General features: G+C 37.3%; 1 protein-coding gene across 2 annotated transcripts in view; it reads right to left on the reverse strand.

Annotated features, from left to right (window-relative positions):
• LOC145514265 (uncharacterized) overlaps positions 1–22,705 on the reverse strand; it is a 985,725-nt gene that overhangs the window by 812,485 nt on the left and 150,535 nt on the right. The gene's annotated exons all lie outside the window — the stretch shown is intronic.

Below are 22,705 nucleotides of genomic sequence, written 5' to 3' on the forward strand. Positions count from 1 at the left end.
CTTATGATATTGTAGCAATGTGAGCAGAGGAGATGAACAACATGATTTAACAGCATGAAGAAAGCAAATGGGCATTCACTGTATCATTCCCACAGAAACACTCCTAATATCTTAACTGAAGGTGGTGAGCAGAGGAAATGGCAGGCCAATTACAGCGGCTGCAAATATGTGCGGCTACCTTCATGCTTCAATGATGCAGTAATTACGTTTCTAAGAAATGCTATATGCAGCCAACCTCATTCTTATTTCAATCCTGCTGTTTATTTCTTGTCATTTTAACACACACTCTTATGCATGGAATACTACTATATGTTATACCACATAATATGGTACTCCTGCTGAACTCCTATCAAAGTAATGGAATTTTTAAAAGATCATTTTACACATTCTTCTATTTTGGTCAAAATGCAGTCAGTCTTTATAAAATCAGTTTGTGCTAATAGGGCACTTTCACAAACGTACCTTATGTATATATCCACTATCTGAATGTAAGGTTCCAGGATGAAACTGTGAAAGAATGATCAAGGCTGACCTGCTCATAATCATGCCATAAGACTGTATATCTTTTACTATCTCTGGATAGGCATATAATTGAGAATTATACAGACACTTATATGAGTAAAATTACATGAGCGTTATGTGGGAATTGCATGAGTATTTTAATGTTAGGAAGGTGTTTCACCAGATTGCCAGTCCAGGTTCGATGCATGAGACCAGATGCTCAGGGCTGGTGCCCTGGGATGACCCTGAGGGATGGGGCAGGAAGGGAGATGGGAGGGGGGTTCAGGGTGGGGGACACATGTACATCCATGGCTGATTCATGTCAATGTATGGCAAAACCCACTACAATATTGTAAAGTAATTAGCTTCCAATTAAAATAAATAAATTTAAAAAAATAAGAAATAAAAAAAGGAAGGTGTTTCACTTTTTACCTTGTTGTTACCACTGTTAGTGGACTTCCCAGGTGGCTCAGTGATAAAGAATCCACCTGCAATGCAGGAGACATGGGTTCGATCCCTGGGTTGGGAAGATTGCCTGGAGAAGGAAATGTGAACCCACTCCAGTATTCTTGCCTGGGAAATTCCAAGGACAGAGGAGGCTGGAAGGTTCCAGTCCATGGGGTCGCAAAGAGTTGGACACAACTTAGCGACTAAGCAGCAGCAGCACTACTTTTAGTATTCATTAAAGATATTAATTTTGCACATGTAGAAATCAATGACTGAATTTTCTGGTTAATCAGATTCCATAAAGAGTTGATCTCTGGGATAGAATCTTTTAAAATCATCTCCCATTCTTAACAGGTAGCCCTCATTAGGCATATTTTTCTTTCTCTTCTTCTAAACTGCACTTCAGGAATATAACTCTGATGTGTAGAGGACAGTCTGAAGCCTGGGGTTGGGGGCAAGGGTCTTGGAGAAAGGGTAGTACTACTCATTAGGGAAAGACTACTGGGATGGATTAAGTCAAATAAGACAAGCTAAAGCAATCATGCTGATAATTCAGTGAGGTATCTAAAGAAAAATGACCAAGAATTTGCTAACTATTAAAAGTGGGGCTTAATGGAGAGAAATCTAGAATAATTTCCATATTCTGATTTAATTAGATGGGGTATGGTGATGCTATTATTGAGTTAAACAACACAGTTGAAAAATCAAGATAGTTTTAGATGGAGATAATGAGTTCAATTTTGAACATGAATTTAAAGTATCAATGGAATATTTTTCTGAAAAGACTAATATTCTCTGGCTCCCAAGAAAAATGGGGAAGGTCAAAGAAAAGAACTAGGGATTTTTCTGAAGACTAGAGAGGGCATCTACAACTTCAGCCATCCTTGAAATATTCTGAGAACAAATTAGTTATGCTAAGACAATTGCTTCTCCTCACCACATAATTATTCCTCTGAATCTTCTTTAATGGGCCATTTGGTTATCCTAAAAAATATCATATTTTGGTGTTTTAATTAATACCAACACATTATTGCTTAGCTAGAAATTTAAACAATTTTTAAGTAATTAGATTCGGAATATTGAAACCTTTCTGGCAATTAAAGTCATAACTCATTTCTACTCACTTAGGCACCTGGAGTGAGCTGCAAAAAGGTAATTATATTCACTGTAAATTTACATGCTATGCATATCCTGGTAAGTATTCTGCAGGAAAGTATTACAGGAAGACACAGGTGTTTAAATTAATAAACATTAGGAAATCAGCAAGAGAATTAAACTACACTAGTTATTGTTTTCAAACTAATTATTTAATAATTGAACAACTCTATACACCTGGTCCCAAATCAAAAGATTCCATGACCTTGCGGGGTTCGGAGTTCATATTTGATCATTTAATATCAAATTTGCATCATACAGGGCAGTGATCTGGGTAGTTGTTGGAGGGCATTTTAAATTTCCCTGAAGCTCTCCTCAAAGTTCACAAATCAAAACATTCACACTTGTAAAACAGGGTGTAATTAATTGTTAAGAAGCTTTGTTAGTACTTCAGACTCAAGAACAAACAAGGCTTGTTGCAGACATTAAGACCGCTGGCAGAACTTTCAGAGGAGGCACTTACTGAGCAATTACCCATGGGCTTGACATAATCATTGTAATATTCTCACCTTTGGGACAATACCGTCTCCTTGTTTTAAGATCTGTCCAAAGGCTGTATTCTCTAGAACCTCCAGATGTCTTTGGTTTTTTCACACTGAGTATTGGCATTCTGAAAATTTCATGTTTTTAAGAGGAATCCCAGGGGACTCCTTTTGCAAAGTTAGTACTACTTCATTGCAGCCAAAGCAGAATTAGAGGATCTATGTACGCCTCTTCCCTGTCTAGGATTACTAAAACTTTTTTTTTTAATGTTTGAAGTAATGCTTCTGTTTCATATTACATCATTGAAAAAATTAAATAGATGAATTAACAGATGACTAAATGAGTACCTAACTGAACGAATGAATGCATGCAGTAATTTTCTGATCCTGCAACAGCAGAAGTAGTGGAAGTGGTGACTACTCAATTTTTCACCTACTCATACCAACTCCAGAACTGTCAGAGTTAACTCTCCATCCCTAAGCTGCCATGCACTGGAGGAAACAGAGAACACCACCTTCATGACCCTTTGTATTTAATCCTTTAGAAAAAAACATTGTTCTACTGTCCTAGCTTTGCTTTTAGTATTCTTGAACTTCCTTTTAAATGAAAATCCTTCAGTTATGTGTTCTTCTGTGTCTTTCTGCCTTTTATCTAAAAATCATATTTTAGATGAATGCATGCTATTGTGCATACCTGTGCATAACTCCTAATTGCTGAGCAGTACTCCACTGGAGGAACACACTACATGTGTTTGTGCCTTCGACATTGGGGTTATCTTAATTTTTCAATATTACTGATTAAAACTTCTAGGACTATTCTTGCACAGTATTTTGTGTCTATATGTTTCATTTCCAAAGGTGAATATCTAGGAGTGAAACTGCGAGATCGTGGGTTAAATGTCTGCTTAAATGGATGAGAAAATTGCAAACGTTTTTATATTGTTGGTTTGCCATCTTTGCTTTTTCTGGCATGCTCCCAACAATTAGTCTTTTATTATTCATTGTAATAAGCAGCACCAAGCCTGGTGTGGCCAGCAAGGATCCAGTGAGAGTAAGAGTGGGAAGACATGAATGTGAAGAAGATGGCAAGTGTATGCATGACTTGATGAGGACCCAGATTCCATTTTATTATTTCAGGATTCCTTTGAAAGCTTTCCAGCAAAGGCAAGCCATGATTTCACTTCTGCAATGAGTGCACACTGCTCCACAAGAAACACAAGTGTGACCCTTTTATTTTTGGCCTCACTCCCCAAGAAAAGATGAAAAAAACAAGGCTCTTTATTCTGAGACAAAAAATCATTCACTATTTCACATTATTATGTTTTTCACTTAAATATACATTTAAAGGCCTTAGAGGGTGATTTATAGATTACTTCTGTTGTGGAGAATTTCCTTCTGTGCATTTTATAAATAGGTGGGCTAAACTAAAGGTAAAATTGTTAAGCTATATTTTTAGGCAGTGCTTGGTCTGCTTTTTAAAACTGAGATTCTTCTCTAGCTCAACAATAACTTTCCACTCATGAGTCAGATGGTCATAGGTTCAAATGTGAGTCTATGTAACTTGGACAAATTATCTAACTTCCCCTTTTTCCTCTGAGTCATGGGACTATTAATATCAAAACCATTGTTAATGAGCTAGCACACTGCATGACACACGGTAAGTGTTCCGGAACTCTTTACTCTCGTTGTAAACCTGCTATTTTTCATTGAGTATGAGTAGCAGGCATATTTTGATCATGAGTCCCTATAAAGATTTATTTGAATTGGGAATAAAAATGGCTGACCAAGGGAAATGATTGAGTATCCTGTGATCACCCTCGATTATCTTTTACCACCTGGAGAAACATGTATTTAATATGGCCAGTGTTGGACAACATATCTTGATCAAAACCTGAGACAGAAAGCTTAGTACCAGCTTAAGAAATGAGCAGTGAATTCACAGGATGAAACGGAGACAGGGATTTCTACAGTAGCAATAAACTTTGTCCTTATAGTCCTGCACCTGGCCATAGCTCACTTTTGACAGATGGTGCTGTGAGGAATCTTTCACTTTTAAAAAATATATTTACTGGACTTGTCTGATGGTCAGTGGTTAATAATTCATCTACCAATGCAGGGGACATAGGTTTGATCCCTGGTCTAGGAAGATCCCACATGCTGCAAAGCAACTAAGCCCATGCACCACAATTATTGAGCCCATGCACCCTAGACCCCATACTCCATAACACAAGAAGCCACTTCAATGAGCTCATGCACTCCAGCTACAGAGTAGCCCCTGCTCACCACAACTAGAGAAAAGCCCATGCAGCGTGAAAATCCAGCACAGACAAAAATAAATTTGTAAAATGTATTTACTTACAGCTATAGGACCTCACTTAGGACATTTGGCAGCCTTCCAGGCGCCAACATACATGGGAAAGTGGTTGATTTGAAAGGCAGAAGAGTAGCATTTCTATAATCTTGGAAAGAAAACAGAATTTCCAGAAAGAAATTGTGGTTCCAATCCCAGTTTCGAGTCCCTTAGTATGTACCTCATCTCTACCTGCCCTCAGCTCACTGTAAAATGAAAGGCTTGAAGTCCATATCTGTCTCTGAGGTCTCTACTATCTGTCCAACTCTAACGTGCCCTATGTCTGGTAAGATTTTTTTTAATTTCCCAGGTAATATGCAAAAATAACTTCGGATGCTCATCCCTGTGGTGACATTTAGATGTCTAGGAATTCCTTTCAGGCAGTGACATCTATCAAAAAGGATGATAGCTCTGAACAACAGTTAAAACGAGAGAGAATTTATCAACCTTCCTATTAACTGCAAATTTATAAGATGTTTGAAAGTTGCAAGCGAACTCTTAGGGCCATGTTAACGAGGTGGCCTTTAACTTGAAAGAGATGTGTAGCTGAACTGTGTCTTTGAGACTTGGCATTTTAATGAAGTTTCATCCCATTTGAACAGAGGCAAGGAAGGCCAGCAAAAATGCCATATCTGCTCGACACTTGATGATTTCTGTCCTGAGGGAGAAAAGGTTAGGCTATGTCAGAGCCCACATGCTTTTAGCCATTTATCTGTTCCTTCCAGTACTTGAAGGCTTTCATGCTTCCCAGGTCACCTCCTTGGGTTCTCCACTGTGCAACAGTATCTAAGGATGAGGAGCTAATGGACATATCCAAACTTATGACACCACATTACCAATTCATTTACTTCCCTGACATTTCAAAGTGATCTTCTACCTTTGTGACCTTTAGAACAATAGATTATTTATGTAGGTATTTCAGAAGATGTACAGTGCATTAAAATTACTGAAGCATTTCATAGACTGGTGGGGGCACAGGGAAGCCTCAAGTGTAAGGAAAATAGTGTTCCTCTTCTAGTTACTTTTGAAATGGCTTAAATCACCCACAGAATAAAGGTTACACTAATAAATGTCTCATTTGTTTTAAATGCTCTGAAATGTGAACACTTCTGTGGAACATATAAAATCATATACGGTAAATGGGCTACGGTGAGATACAGTGAATGGTAATCATTTCTTTTTGAGTTGCTCTTTAATCCTCCTGCCCCTTGACCAAGTTTCAAATTGGTATAGAGTAGGAGTAAAGGAAATTAACCCTGAATATTCATAGGAAGGACTGACGCTGAACCTGAAGCTCCAGTACTTTGGCTACATGATGCAAAGAAGCAAGTCATTGGAAAAGCCCCTGATTCTGGGAAAGATTGAGAGCAGGAGGAGAAGGGGGTGGCAGAGGATGAGATGGTTGGATGGCATCACCAACTTAATGGACATGAGTTTGAGCAAACTCCAGGAGATAGTGAAGGACAGGGAAGCCTGACATGCCGCAGTCCATGGGTTTGCAAAGAGTCAGACATAACTTAGTGACTGAACAACGAGGAGTGAGGAATATAGAGTGAGACAGACATTGGGATCTTTGAGGTTGGAGGTGGTATGCAGTTGACTTCAATCTGGTTTTATTTATTAGCATGGCACAAAGGGAGGCTGTGAAGTGAATGTGCTGGGATCTCCAACATATTCTTCCATTATTTTCTTCCACATTCATTACAAGTAAGGAGTACCAACCATCTACAGTTCTCCAAACATGCCGTGCCTTTTGCATGTTTTATCTGATATCCATTCCCTTCTCTACCTTCTCATCTTCTGTTTATCCTTTGAAACCCAACTATTCTAAGAAGCACACTGCTACATAGCAATCAGAAATTTTCTCTACATTAACTCTGTATCAAGAGTGCATTTTCACATTGTACACTGTAAAGTTTAACCATATGGATGCAGAAGTCAAACTGTCAGATTGCAAACTGTGCCTTTATTGCATCTGTTGTAGAATCGTGGGTAAATTTCTAAACCTATCTGTGTCTTTGACTCATATACATAAAAATGAAAATAAGAATTATCAATTTCACATAGTTTGTGTAAAGATTCTAAAGATATATACATCAAAATGTTTTAAAGTAATACTTGGTACAAAATGTTAATAAATGTTATTAATAGCTCTTTTTCATTCTATCACCATATAACATATATCACACAGAAGAAAATACATGAAACCTCCTACATTAGGATCAGCTCAATTATTAGTATCTTAACTGGAACATTATGGCTCTGTGCCACTCTAATTCAAGACTAAGTTGCCAATTCTTTGACCCCATTTGGCATCAGTTCTGTCTGACTCTCAGGCCTCATTAAACTCAAGGAATACTGACTTTCTTCTCTCTCTTTTTTTTTTCACAGAAAGGATGATTAAATCAGAGAAATAATATCTCTGGTCTTATATTTTCCTCCAAACATTATAATCTGAGGTGTTATGTCTTTGGAATGTTTTGGTTATACCACAGTTCTAGAATCAAATGACTTAGATCTTGCATGGTATATGTCACTTCTCCAGTAAAAATAATAAAAACTATGAAACATTAGTAATATTTTTCAGGAGTGCATCAGTTCAATGAATTGTTCAAAGATCAGACACTGTGCAACAACAGTGACTCACAACAGGTGTATATACGAAGCCTAGAGCTGCCTGAGGCCCCGTGTGTTGCTTAGCGGAGGTCCTGTTTTTAGGACGAGAAACAAAAACCAGTGCCAAAAGGCAAGCTGAGCTACGACAGAAAAGACAAAAGAGCTCTGAATACAGTCTTTGAACACTCAAGTTCAACTATGTCACTTCTCATTTCTACGATCTATTCAATAATAATAGCTTTTATTGCTAATAGTAACACTTGTAGTAGCAGGAACTGGCTTATACAAGTTTAAGTATGTTCTGTAAACTCACAATTGGGAGAATACTGTTCATACATCAGGTGAGTTTTCCCATCTGAAAATGCACTGTAATATTGTATTATGGTCCTAATCAAATGATTGCATTCTTTTATTCTTCAAAGTATGTTCTGAGTGCTACCATACTCCTGACGCCTCTGAGGCACGGGATACAGTAGTGAAGTACAAATTAGATCTGTACCCTCATGGACCTCACGTTCTAGATGTATGGGGTGATCCATGGGTTGGTACATGGTAGAAATGCAATAAAGACAGATCCTCCCCCTTTTATTCCTTCTGACATTATCTGAGTAACAGAGTGCCTTTGTTGGGAATCCAAAGAAAAGATAATCTGATATTTAGGAAAAAGGAACTTTCAGCCATGAAGGTGGAAGATAGTCTAGAACACAATGCATATCTTTAACTATTTGACAAAATCTCACCAAGCCAGAAATTAAAATACTTTATAAGTTTAAAGAATAATCAAGAATATTAGAAGCACTCATTGTATCTTAATATAAGTAATTATTTTAGTCAAGATCATGATTTCCATGGCATCATGGCATCATTCCAGGTACCATGTCTGTTTTTCCCCCCCATATACACTAAGCCAAGGACAGCAAGGGCTTACATAAGCTTCAATAGATTTCTGTTGATCAAAATAAGGCAGAATTGGCTGAGTATATGAGTGATACAAGATAACTATTTATGTTTCCACTCACTTGAGCTTTTCTTTTTCTTTTAAAAACAAAGATTTTTTTTTATGTGGACCATTTTGAAAGTTTTTATTGAATTTGTTACAATATTGCTGCTGTTTTATGTTTTGGATTTTTGGCTGCAAGGCATGAGAAATCTTAGTTCCCCTACCAGGGATTGAACCCTTATCACCTGCCTTTGAAGGTGAAGTCTTAAGCACTGGACCTCCGGAGAAGTCCCCGCTTGAGCTTTTCAAAGAAGCTCTGCAACCTCCTCACCAAAAGTTCTCAGCAAATAGAATACAGAATCTGATCAGGCTAAGTGACCTTTAGGGTCCTACTGCCATTCATTCAATGCTCAGATCCTTTTTCTATAATTCGAAACTTCATCATTTTTTTTTTTTCCCCAATTTGCAGCATGGAGCTCCTCTCCATTTACATCAACATTACTGTGTTCTGCTCTATTAGTCTCTTAATCTCTTTGCTAATTTCCATATGCTGCTGCATCATTTAATTAAGGGCTGCACTGCCATGTGGCTGAAGCTGAATGTCCTCTCCCACCAGGAGCACACTCAGGGTTCTGAGAATGTAGAGGTTCTCACTCTGTGAGTTTTAGAAAATCTAGACTACTTTACATTTCCGAAATACTTTTTTTCTGAAAGTAACTCATGCCTGTATTTAACACGATCAAGTTTAGACTTTTAGAAATGTTGATATTTGCTCTTTACATTTTTTCAAACAGGGAAAGAATTATTATTATTTCAAAAGAATTATTATTATTCAATAATTATTATTTCAAACAGGTAAAAGTATTATTCCAAAATACTGATACTATGTTTTGTAAGAATTACCTAATCTACATTAATCCTACCTCAGAAAGATCTGATGAAACAGCTCATGATTTTTCAACACACAGAGAAGAATTTTTTTTTTCTTTCTATGTGCTTAGTCACTCAGTTATGTCCAACTCTTTGCAACCCCGTGGACTGCAGCCCACCAAGCTTCTCTGTCCATGGGGATTCTCCAGGCAAGAATACTGGAGTGGGTTGCCATGGCCTCCTCCAGGGGATCTTCCCAACCCAGGGATTGAACTCAGGCCTCCCACATTGCAGGTGAATTCTTTACTGACTGAGCCACCAGGGAAGCATTTCTTTTTATAGGATGCTCCATAAAATCAGGCAGAAACAGCACCTATTGTGTTTCCAGGACATTTCCACTTCTGCAGTCAACAAAGAAGAAAATGAAGACATTATAAAAACCCACCAAAAAAGATTATTTCAGGCCATGTTAATAAGAGAGGTGATTATTTCCTGTATTGCTTAGGGTACACCTGGAATACTGTATACTACTTGGGCTAATCCCAGATTTAGAAAGTGACTATTTCTTGACCGCCCTTTAAATGTTTTCAAAGGACCTGAAAATCATGAATAATAAAACACATTTGCAATAACTGACATTTAGCCTGACAAAGGTAAAACAAATCCTCAAAAGGACATGACAGACTACCAGTTTAAGCCCCAACATGTAAAAAGCTTGAAAGTCATCATCCCATCCTAATCAGAAGAAAAAATTATACAAAATGAAAATCATTGACCTAAGTTGAGGCCATTTATAAACAGAACTTAAGACAAACTACTAGACTCCAAAGTCTGGGGAGATAGGAAAATCTTGAGAATCAATCAATTCAAGATCTGCTTACCTGGTTCTTAAGGTGCTGGAGTCAAAAACGGATAGTAAAATTTAAATGGTAATTTTCATAAAGTGCTTGAGGATAGACTAGTCTTAGGGAGGTCCTCATCTTTTCAAAGGGGAAAACCTCACTAGGTTCTCTGCTGAAGATCTGAGAAAAATCCCCACGTGGCTCAGGAAGGAGGGAAGACAGAATAACTATTATGAATATTCCCAGAGCCTCCTCTTCAACTCTCCAGGGGTAAGGATTTTGCCAGGGCCATGTTCCAGAGCCATGGGGAAATGGTATAAGTAAATCTTCAATGCATATTGCTAAGTGAAATAGTCTAGCATGGAAAAGTCTACAAATGGTATGATTTCAATTATGACATTTTGGAAAAGACAAAACTATAGAGATCACAAAGAGGTCAGTTATGGCAAGGGATACAGTGAGGAAAGTGGAAGGTTGAATAAATTAACCACTAGGGATTTTGATGGTGGTAAACCCGTGGTATACCACTACAGCAATGAATGTAAATCATCTAGCATTTGTGAAAATCTATAGAACTTTACAGAACAAACACTAAATGTTATTATATGCAGATTAAAAAATCAAAAAACTGGGAAATTTCAGGATGGAACACACAATGTGAAAAAATTCATTATAGATACATGAAACAACTTCACTGAAAAGAATAGTAGAATAAGTTACTGGCACAAGGAACTTGGGAAATGAATAGCGTCTGTAAGACTAAAGGCAAAAAAAAAAACACACAAAAAACTAAGCACTGTATTTTAGTTGATTAAGTTGTTTCCTATATACATATGGGTTAAAAATTCTAAAACCACTGTGCACAATACTGGAATTAACCAATAAAGTAAATGAATGGAAAATAGTGGGAGCTAGTTTTTTCACAGTTGGATATCCCAAATAATCAAGAAAAGATGACAAGAATGATCCATATAGTAAAGGATTAGAGTTAGAGATACCAAAATGAACTCATGCTTAGCTCAAAATAGGTAAAGAATTATTTGTAGTTATTTTTCTGTACACGGATTCATATACACACATTTAATTCTATGCAGCTGAGAGGTGCTAGAAGTGAAAATATCTCATTATCAATGAGCTCACCTAATAATCAGAACATGGTTTGTAATACCACCATGCAAGAAAAAAAACAAGAGGTCCTGGGAGGCTTATTCTAAGTAAGACTGGGGCAAGAAATATATAAGACAAGCCTGGAGAATCTTATAGTGCCAAAAAGTAAGGAAGTAATACATACACATGCACACAGAATAATTGAGGTATGTCAAAGAAACGTAGGAATAAACAGAAAGAACTCCCAAGGATGGAACAATATAAGCAACACAATAAAGCACTAATCGGCTATAAACCAATGGATAAGTATGAGACTCTACTGATACAATTAACAGAGTAAATGATAGAGAGACAAATCTTGTATTTACAAATCTCTCATCTACACACAATTCTAATCTTGTAGACCTTTCACCTTTAAATCACTTATTTAGTGCTGACTGCATGTAACAATTGCCTTCCAAAAAGTACAATATGAAAAGGGAGGAAAAAGAGAATGACTTTTCAGTGGAAAAACCTGACAAACACCAACGGACAGCTGCTCAATGTTAAAATCAACCATAATAAGTCATGTTGAAAGTATGTACATGTATTAGGCTTCTCCAGAGAAACAGAACCAATAGAAGATTAGATAGATGATTATAGAAATTGACTCCTGCAATTACAGAGGCCAGGATGTTCTACAATTTTCCATCTGCCAGCTGGAGAACCAGGAAAACCAGTGGTATACTTTAGCCTGAGTTTGAAAACCTGAGAATAAGGGGAGCTGATAGTGTAAATCCCAGTTAGAGTCTGAAGGCCCAAGAACCAGGATTGCTGATTTTCAAAGGCAGGAGAAAATGGATGTCTCATCAAATTTGTCCTTACTTGAGCTTTTGGTTCTATTCAAGTCCTCAATGGATTGGATGCTTACCTGTTTTAGTGAGGGTAGTATTTGTTTTTACTCAAATTACTGATTCATTTGTTAATCTCTTCAGCAAACACCCTAGATACACCCAGAAATTTCATGTTCTACCAGCTCTCTAGGCATCCCTTAGCCTAGTCAAGTTGACACATAAACTTAACCAGCACAGTACTCTTGATATGATGAATGAGAATGAGATTTTACCTCTATAGTCTTCCTTGAAAACTCCATAACTTCCATCTAATTATGAGTAAAATATCATCAAATCCTCATTAAAGTCCATTCAACAAAATACCTGACCAAAAGACCCAAAGCTATCGAGATCATCATAACACGAAATGTCTGAGAAATTGTCATATCAAAGATCAGTTCAGTCAGTTCAGTTGCTCAGTCGTGTCCGACTCTTTGTGACCCAATGGACTGCAGCACGCCAGGCCTCCCCGTCCATCACCAACTCTCAGAGTTTACTCAAACTCATGTCCATTGAGTCGGTGATGCCATCCAACCATCTCATCCTCTGCTGGCCCCTTCTCCTCCTGCCTTCAATCTTTCCCAGCATCAGGGTCTTTTCCAATGAGTCAGTTCTTTGCATCAGGTGGCCAAAGGATTGGAGTTTCGGCTTCAACATCAGTCCTTCCAATGAACACCCAGGACTGATCTCCTTTAGGATAGACTGGCTGGATCTCCTTGTTGTCCAAGGGACTCTCAAGAGTCTTCTCCAACCCCACAGTTCAAAAGCATCAATTCTTCGGTGCTCAGCTTTCTTTATAGTCCAACTCTCACATCCATACATGACTACTGGAAAAACCATAGCTTTGACTAGAAGGACCTTTGTTGGCAAAGTAATGTCTCTGCTTTTTAATATGCTGTCTAGGTTGGTCATAACTTTTCTTCCAAGGAGCAAGTGTCTTTTAATTTCATGGCTGCAGTCACCATCTGCAGTTTTTTTGGAGCCCTAAAACATAAAGTCAGCCACTGTTTCCACTGTTTCCCCATCTATTTGCCATGAAGTGATGGTACCGTATGCCATGATCAAAGATAAACCCAGGAAAATTTGACAAGTAAATGTAATTTGGTATCCTGAATGGTATCTTGGAACAAAGGGGACTTTAAAAAAGTGAGGAAATCTGAATAATATATGGACTTATGTTAATAACAATGTATCAATGTTGGTTCATTAATTGTGACAAATGTATTATACTAATATAAGATGAAGAAACTAAATTTGAATAATTAGAGAACCAATCTTAAAGTGTATGGGAAGTCTGTAATACCTTTATAATAATTTTGTGAACCTAAAACTGTTCTAAATTTAGAAGTGTGCTCAAAAATAAAAGAATATGGCTGTCATTTTAATATATTGGCGATCTCTGATGAAAACTGTTGGCTTCATCACAGCAATTTCCCAGATATGATTTAATCTAGTGTGTGATCACAGTCCAAATGTTGACTCAAAGCAAAAAAGAAATCACAACAAAAACAGTAACATTACACACATAAAAACACACACCTCACTATTTAGAAAAGTTTGAACTAAGTGATAGTGAGATAGTCAAAGGATTCAAAGAAAAACTGAATGATTAACGAACAGTGATTTTGTCTTAAGAGGTTAATAGCAACATGTAAATGTTATATTGTCTACAATAGCCTCTGGGCTAGCCACTGTTTCTATTTATAAAGTTTTACGGGAACACTTTTTTAAATGTATCTTCTATGGCCATTTTCATATTACAATGGCTGAGTTGAGTAATGGTGACAGAGTATGGCTTGCAAAATATTTATTATCTGGCTTCCCTGGTGGCTCAGACGGTAAAGTGTCTGTCTGCAATGCGGGAGACCTGGGTTCGATCCCTGGGTCAGGAAGATCCCCTGGAGAAGGAAATGGCAACCCACTCCAGTACTCTTGTCTGGAAAACTCCATGACAGAGGAGCCTTGTAAGATACAGTCCATGGGGTCGCATAGTCGGACACGACTGAGCGACTTCACTCTACTCCACTTTTACAGAGAAAGTTTGCCAATCCATGCTTTAGACATCAATCTTTTGAGTTCTTAAACACCATTATTCTATATTCTCACCTTCTTTCCAAGATCCCAGCTTCTATGCTTACCCACTATCAATGCTCATTCCACACCCACTCTATCCAAGAAGCTGTGTAATAAGCTGTTCTCTGTAGTAAAAATGTACAATGAGCTTAGCCAAAGAGAAAGTGAACATTGTTTTCAAATAAACAATGATGATCACACAAAAGCACGACACTGAATGTCTCACTGATTTGGTCTCTGATGACAGGGGTAAGAGTGAGTAACCAGGTAAGCAGTGAAGCATATGACATTAGCATATGCAGCATTACCTGCAGCGCACTGCTTTTAATCCATTTCAGCACTTCTGACCTCAGGTCTCATCTCCTATCAATGGTAGAAAGGCAAAGTTAATGCTACAAGACTCAAAGCTTCACAAACATGGAAAATGTAGTTGTTCATCACTTGCTTCCAGCTTTTCCAATGGAATTTGCCTCAATTCATTCTCTACTCTTCCTTCCCCCATCCTCCTTACTCCTTCATTCTTTTCTCTTCCCTCCATCTTTTCATTTTCCCTGTAATAATTTCTTCATTCATTTTTTAAGAATGTATTGCATATGAAAGTGATATCCAAGTCAACAAGAGAGAACTGCTTCCTAAGGAACTCATTTTCATTTGGAATTGTCTGAAAGTTCCTCAAAAAAAAAAAAAAAGTGTATTATGACATTAAATAGCACGTATGTGTTGTGCTTAGTCGCTTGACTCTTTGCGGACCCATAGACTATAGCCCGCCAGGCTCCTTTGTCCATGGAGATTCTTCAGACAAGAATACTAGAGTGGGTTGCCATGACCTCCCCCAGGGGATCTTTCCAACTCAGGGATTAAACTCAGCTCTCCCACACTGCAGGTGGATTCTTTACCATCTGAGCCTCCAGGGAAGCCCAAAAGTACCAGAGTGGGTAGCCTATCCCTTCTCCAGGGGATCTTCCCAACCCAGGAATCAAACCGGGGTCTCCTGCATTGCAGGTGAATTCTTCACCAGCTGGGGTACTAGGGAAGCCCTATTAAGTAGTGTAATAGAGGTATAAATAAGGATCTAGTATGAAAGATTTTTACAGAAATTGATGCTTGTTTTAATTGCTTCCTCCTACGAAGACCAGTTAAACAAGATATTTAGTCTTACAAATTTAACACAAGGGCATCAGGACTAACTATTTTCCACATATCAGAAGAGTAGAAACAGTAATAATAAGTGTGATTATTCCTTACATTTGTATAATATATACAAACATAGTCTCATAGTTACGTTTATATTTGCTGTATCCAAAGACAGGCTTGTGAGATATAAAGCATCTAACAGTTACAAGAGTGAAGTTTATTGTTTGCATACAATTCTGCCGCCATTTTATCCCCAAATCTCTTCTAAGATGCTATTTCCCACTGAGTCCATTTACTCCTCACATTTCTTCTCAGCATGAGGCTCTCTACAGTTACAAGATCTGACATGCATGGGTAAAGAAAAACATGCAATCCTTTCCACAAATTACATCTTAGAAATACGATGCCTGTTATACAATGGTACGGCCACTAGGAGGGTGTAATAGAGAAGTAAAATGTACTACGCTATGTTTATTCATCATCTTTCCCAAGGGGCTCAAATCCAGACAAATCATCCTCTCTAAAATACCAGAACTGTATTTCCAAGAAAAATAATGGGAACCTACGAACACTATTTGATAATAAACTTTGCTCCTTTATCTGCAATTTAGGATAATTCAGGCCAGTTCACAGTAATTTTTAGATCCTCTATGCTCTTCCAAGTTATAGTCTTAAGTGCCCCATGAAGATCAACACTGGTTCAGAAATCTCTATCCTGAAGCTATCTTTATTCTTTCATTTTAGTTTCATGGTGATCTCTATACATTAAATTTTAAGTGCACTGAATGATACAGACAATTTGGGAGAAAGTATTAAGGGAACAATTTATTTTCTTTACATATAGACAAGGTTGAAAAGTGTCTTTTAACTTCCTCATAACAGGTTTTATAAATAAATAAATACATCATTTAGCCAGGGAAATACTATTATATATAACTTCTAAACCAGGCATAGAAGATGATTAATTAGCTCCATTTTCCACCATATTAAGACAGGAAAATATCCTTCACAAAAGAACAGTGCTTTGGATATGTTAAAAATCGCCCAGTTTGCTCATGTTTTTTCCCCTTTGCTCTTCAGTCACAAATGTCAAGACTCTAAAATACCTCATGAAATGCAACGTTTCTGTTAACTCTGTTAAAAATTCACTCAACGAATATCTTCTTGCTCAAAAGTATGTTCATTTCCTCTTGCTAAAACTGAACAACAAGGAGAAAGCATGATTTCTGAAATCTATGTTGCAGTAGGCATACATCAAGGTTGAGTATACTTACCACACTAGAAAATCAGTTTTCCATCTTTTATTATTACTTTTTAACTTTCACACTACTATCACATTCACAACACTCCTGGCTCGAGATGCATGAGGGTTTTGTCTGACCAAGAAATTATCTACAACCCCAGTTGGGTGTCCTATAGTTTATCTCAGTTCTGACACAATCTACCCGAGACAGTATGAGAACCCACAGGTTAAGGGCTTGGACACGACTGCTCCCACCTGAGTTCAGATGCCAGTAACAAATCCAGGTTGTCACCTGTCCTCCTCCTGGGGTGTGATTAATTTGCTGGAGTGGGTCACAGAGCTCAGGGAAAATTCTTATGCTTACTGGTTGATCAAAGGCTATGAAAAAGATACAGATGAACAGCCAGAGGTCCATAGGGTTGAGTCTAAGAGGATTAAGTCTCAAGAGCAGGTGCTTTTGTCCCCATGGGGTTGGGGTGTGCTACCCTCCTACTACGTGGATGTGCTCATTCATCTAGAAGCTCTCTGAAATCCATACCATTGCGGTTTTTATGTAGGCTTGCTCACAAAGGCATGATCAAATAGTAGCTTCATTCCCTGATCCTCTCTTCTTTAGAGAAGCAGAGGGTTGTAGGGCTGAAAGTTCAAGCATCTAATCGTGGCTTGGTCTTTCCTGTGACCAGCCCTCATCGAGGAGCCCCCTCAGAGCTGCCTCATTAGAACAAACAACACTCCCATCTCCCAGGAAATTACAAGGGTTTCAGGAATGCTGTGTCAGGAACTGGGGTCAAAGACTAAGTATCAGACAGAGAGCCCAGAAATAAACCTATGTATCTATGGCCCAGGAGTTGGTGATGCACAAGGAAGCCTGATGTGTATATTCCATGGGGTTGCAAAGAGTCAGACACGACAAAGCGACTGAACTGACAGACTGACAGACCTATGGTCAATCTACAACAAAAGAGACAAGAACATATAATGCAGAAAAGACAGTAAATAAACGGCGCTGGTAAAACTGGCCAGCAACATGTTAAAAAAAAAAAAAAAAGAAAGAAATGAAAACATTGTTTAACAGCATACACAAAAATAAACTCAAAATGGACTAAAGATCTAAATATAACACTGGGTACTATAAAACTCTTAGAGGAAAGCATAGGCAAAACACTCTTCACATAAACCCCAGCAATATCTTTTTGGATCCATCTTCTAGAGTAATAGAAATAAAAACAAGAATAAATGGAGTCAAATTAAACTCAAAAGCTTTTGCATAGCAAAGAAAACCATAAACAAAAAGACAACCCACACAATGGGAGAAAATATTTGCAAACAATGCAACATGGGATTGATCTCCAAAATTTACAAACAGTTCATGTGGCTCAAAATTTTTAAAAATGTGTAGAAGACTTAAACAGACATTTCTCCAAATACAGATGGCCAAGAGGTACATAAAAAGATGCTCAACATCACTAATTATTCAGTTCAGTTCATTCGCTCAGTCATATAGAAGTTCACAGTTCACGTATTGTTGAAGCCTGGCTTGGAGAACTTTGAGCATTTCTTTACTAGCATGTGAGATGAGTGCAATTGTGCGGTAGTTTGAGCATTCTTTGGCATTGCCTTTCTTTGGGATTGGAATGAAAACTGACCTTTTCCAGTCCTGTGGCCACTGCTGAGTTTTACATATTTCTAGCATATTGAGTGTACTTTCACAGCATGGTCTTTTAGGATTTGAAATAGCTCAGCTGGAATTACATCACCTCCACTAGCTTTGTTTTTAGTGATGCTTTCTAAGGCCTACTTGACTTCACATTCTAGGATGTCTAGCTCTAGGTGAGTGATCATACCATCGTGATTATCTGGGTCGTATTAGAGGAATACAAATTAAAACTGCAATGAGATATCACCTCACGCCAGTTAGAATAGCCATCATCAAAAAGTCTATGAACAATAAATGCTAGAGAAGATGTAGAGAGAAGGAAACCCTCCTGCACTGTTGATGAGAATGTAAATCCATACAGCTACTATGGGATTAGAGAACAGTATGCTTAGTTTCTTTAGGTTCCTTAAGAAACTAAAAATAGAGCTACCATATGATCCAGCAACTTCATTCCTGGGCATAAATCTAAAGAGAAATGAGATTTGAAACAATACTTGCATCCCAATATTCATTGCAGCGCTGTTTACAATAGCAAAGACATGGAAACAACCTAAACATCCATTGACAGATGAATGGATAAAGATGTGGTCAGTATATACAATGGAATACTACTCAGCTGTTAAAAAAAGAATGAAGAAATGCCTTTTGCAGCAACATCAATGAACCTGGAGATAATCATACTAAGTGAAATAAATCAGAGAGGAAGATTAATATATGATATTGCTTATATGCAGAATCTTAAAAACATGATGCAAATGACCTTATTTACAAAGCAGAAACACACTCAGAACAAATTTATGGTTATTAGGAGAGAAAAGTATAGCAGGGGAATAGATTGGGAGTTTGATATTGACTTGTACACACTGCTATATTTAAAATAGATAACTATCAAGGATATACCAGATAGCCCAGGAACTCTGCTCAGTACTCTGTAATAACCTAAACAGGAAAAGAATTAGAAAAAGAAGAGATACATACATATGTATAACTAAACCTCTTTGCTGCACCCTTGAACTAACACATTTTTAAACAACTATAATACAAAATGAAAACATTTTAAAAAAGGAATTTACAAAAGTTTTAAATACTTGTGCCAGGAGCTGGGAGCAGAGACCAATATGAAGATTTTCGATTATCTCACACTTTCTTAAAGGAGAGTCTCTTGGATATTCACTCAGAACTGTGTCATTTGGTTTCTTAGTTTCTAAATGCTTTCAGCATCAAATTTAAATGTTAGTTACTAGATATAGGCACACTAAAGATGCTAAGAAATTATAAGTGCCAGGAAAAGAAGGAACAGATTAACAGCAAAATTATTCAAGAGAATTTTAATGTGAGGGACCTTGAAAGAGCACTTATTTGAGAGTTCAATACAATCATTATTCTCTAAGGAAACAAAACATTATTATTTGAAAGTTTACCCTGAATTTGACTGAACAGTTTTAAATTGTGATGTATTTTATTTAAGTTGTTTGTATCTGTTTTAATAAAAAAAAAATCTGCTTTGATACTTATAAAGTGATTTTAAAATATTAATGTTCAAAGTACTACATTGCAATTTTCAATTAACTTTTAGGTTCAATGTACTATGTACTCAGTGTTAGGTACCTTTAGCACTATCTCATTTACTATTATTATTATCAATCCTAAAGGCAATCAGTCCTGAATGTTCATTGGAAGGACTGATGCTGAAACTGAAACTCCAATACTTTGGCCACCTGATGCAAAAAACTGACTCCTTGGAAAAGGCCCTGATGCTGGCAAAGATTGAAGGCGGGAGGAGAAGGGGATGATAGAGGATGAGATGGTTGGATGGCATCACCAACTCAATGGACATGAGTTTGAGCAAGCTCCTGGAGTTGGTGATGGACAGGGAAGCCTGGCATGCTTCAGTCCACGGGGTCGCAAAGAGTCGCACACAACTGAGCGACTGAACTGAACTGATAGCTAAGTGACACATCATGTATCAGTGAAAAAGCTGAAGTTTGTATTTACTAAGTAAATAAAGTCACACAAATAATAACATATCTAAAAATAAAATTCAAACCTTTACTATATGCCAGACCCTGTGTACAAAATGACAAAATGATGTGCTTGACTTTAAGGAGATTATATGACATCTTTTGGGCTCGGTAGACTGACTGCCAATTTTGGCCACAATTTTTCTTTTACCTGTGTACAAGACCTTTTGAAGTGTAACAGTGTGGCTCCTACAATCAAGAGGTAGAGTTTATCTCCTACCACCTTAAATCTGCATTGTCCCTGTGTCTTGTTTTGACAAATAGAATGGGACATAAATGACATTGTGCCAGTTCTGAGATGGTACATCAGCCTGTTCTTGGAAACTAGCTTAGTGGCCATTAATTAATTGGCTAGCTTGCTGGATGATGAGAGACACAGAGCCCAGTTGTCCCTATCACCCTAGCCAACAACCAGCCAAAAGAGAGCCACAGATGCGTACGTAAACACAGCCAAGACCAAAGGGCCATCTAGCTGAGTGCAGTTTGAATTGCTAACTCACGAAACCAAAAGCTAATATTTAGTGGCTGCTTTAAGCAATTAAGTTCAGGGGTTGACATTTATACAAGAAAATTTATCTGATACTTTCAACATCTTTCCCACAAATTTTAATTAAGAAGAGGGAGGAACATAACTCCTATAGCTAGGAGAATAGGATTTTTTTTTTTCTGTAAATGGATGGCTTTTGATATGGTTCTTTAAGGAGAATCAGAAATTGAATTGAAAGAACCATACCACAGTCAATGTTGGAAGCTCTCTGTGGACATTGTTACACATATGGAGCATCTTACAACCATAAAGTTAAATCTCAGTCAAAGTATTTGGATGAGTGTGGTAAGGGTCTGACATCTGTTTTTCAGTTTTCACATTTAGCTGAGAATATGGAGCTCTGATATCATAGACTTATTGCAAGACTCAATCGACAAATATAAATACTTAAAACAGTGCATACTCTGTATTAATTATTAGTTATTAGCATCGGATGCCAAGTTTAGAGGTTCATTTGTTACGTTTGGCTATCAGAATGATTCTGTACTGTTTATGTGCATGCACACTCGTGCACGCGAGCTAAAGCACAGAAAGTGGGAAAAGAAGCATCTAGAAAAGCAGAAGCATAAATACAGCACTGGCATACTTGGCTGTGCAGCTGAAAAGCGGTTTGTAGTTTTACAAAGAATTTTTATATTGTCATGTTCACGCCCAAAGAAACTGAATAATTCAGAAAATATTCATTGGGGAACTTCTGTATTTCAGGCACTGTATTAAATAATATTTAGGGAATGGAGGAGCAACTATAGATAACATTAAATTTATGGACTCTGAAAATGTTGCAATTCAGCAAGCTTCCCTTTTTACATTTCCCAACAGGAAGCTTAAATAAAAACATTCTGCCCAATTCTAGCAAGCATACCTCTTTGTGTATTAACATTGTCCCAGTATAAAGTTATTCTCCTACTACATCCCTTTTCTTTTTCTAATACACTAAATTAGTGACTTTATTTCAGCTTTTTCTTTTTTGGAGTAAAGAGAAACCAACACATTGAGAAAAAAATCCTTTACAAAAGCAGTCACTCCTACATTCCTTGGCTTTGGAATGTGAGTCACAAAGCTCTATTCAAAACCAACTTTTCATAATCACAAATTTATAGACTGAACAGACAAGAGACTCGAAAAAAATTTGTTTGCATTTATAAAGTTTGCGTCTGCTCCTTTCATGCATCAGTTATTCCCTACTGTGTCAATATTTTAAAACCTCCTTTTTGATTTTTACTATTGATTTAAGAAAGGGTTTCTCAACCCTGTCACTACTGACATTTTGGACTAGATGGTTAGGTTTTCCTGCAGATCGTTTAGCAGTATCCCTGGCCTCCGGTATGCCCCCTCTCCCGCTGTCACAGCCAAGAATATTTCCAGATATTGTCAAATGTCCCCTAGGTGCAGAACCTCTGATTTAAGGAATTAACTATATGGCAAAATGTTTATTAAGAGTTTGCTTCATTTATTTGTTTATTGACAATATTTTTGGCAACAGCATGGAATAAGCTGAGAGTCTAAATGACCTCACAGCTGACAATGAGTAAACACATGAAATTACAAAGTATGTCGATGACTTTCCAAATTTTAAAATATAGAAACAAACTATCTCCAGAATAACCAGGTTTACAAACAAACAGTGGGAAGTATATTTCCCTTAAAAAAAACATATATGTCTCATTAATTACTATGTCAACAGGAAAAAAAATCCTATTTAGCAAATGGTGGAAAGAACCATATATTTTTTATTGAAGATTCTCTTTTATTTACAAAATACCCATGATTCAATTCTGGTGAGCTATTGCACTTTATGTGCAATAACACCATTATGTTAATATAACAGATGTCTTTCAAACTGTCAAA

This window comes from Giraffa tippelskirchi, chromosome 7 (genome assembly GCF_054371585.1).
Source record: "Giraffa tippelskirchi isolate mGirTip1 chromosome 7, T2T-mGirTip1v1.2.pri, whole genome shotgun sequence".
NCBI lineage: Eukaryota > Metazoa > Chordata > Mammalia > Artiodactyla > Giraffidae > Giraffa > Giraffa tippelskirchi.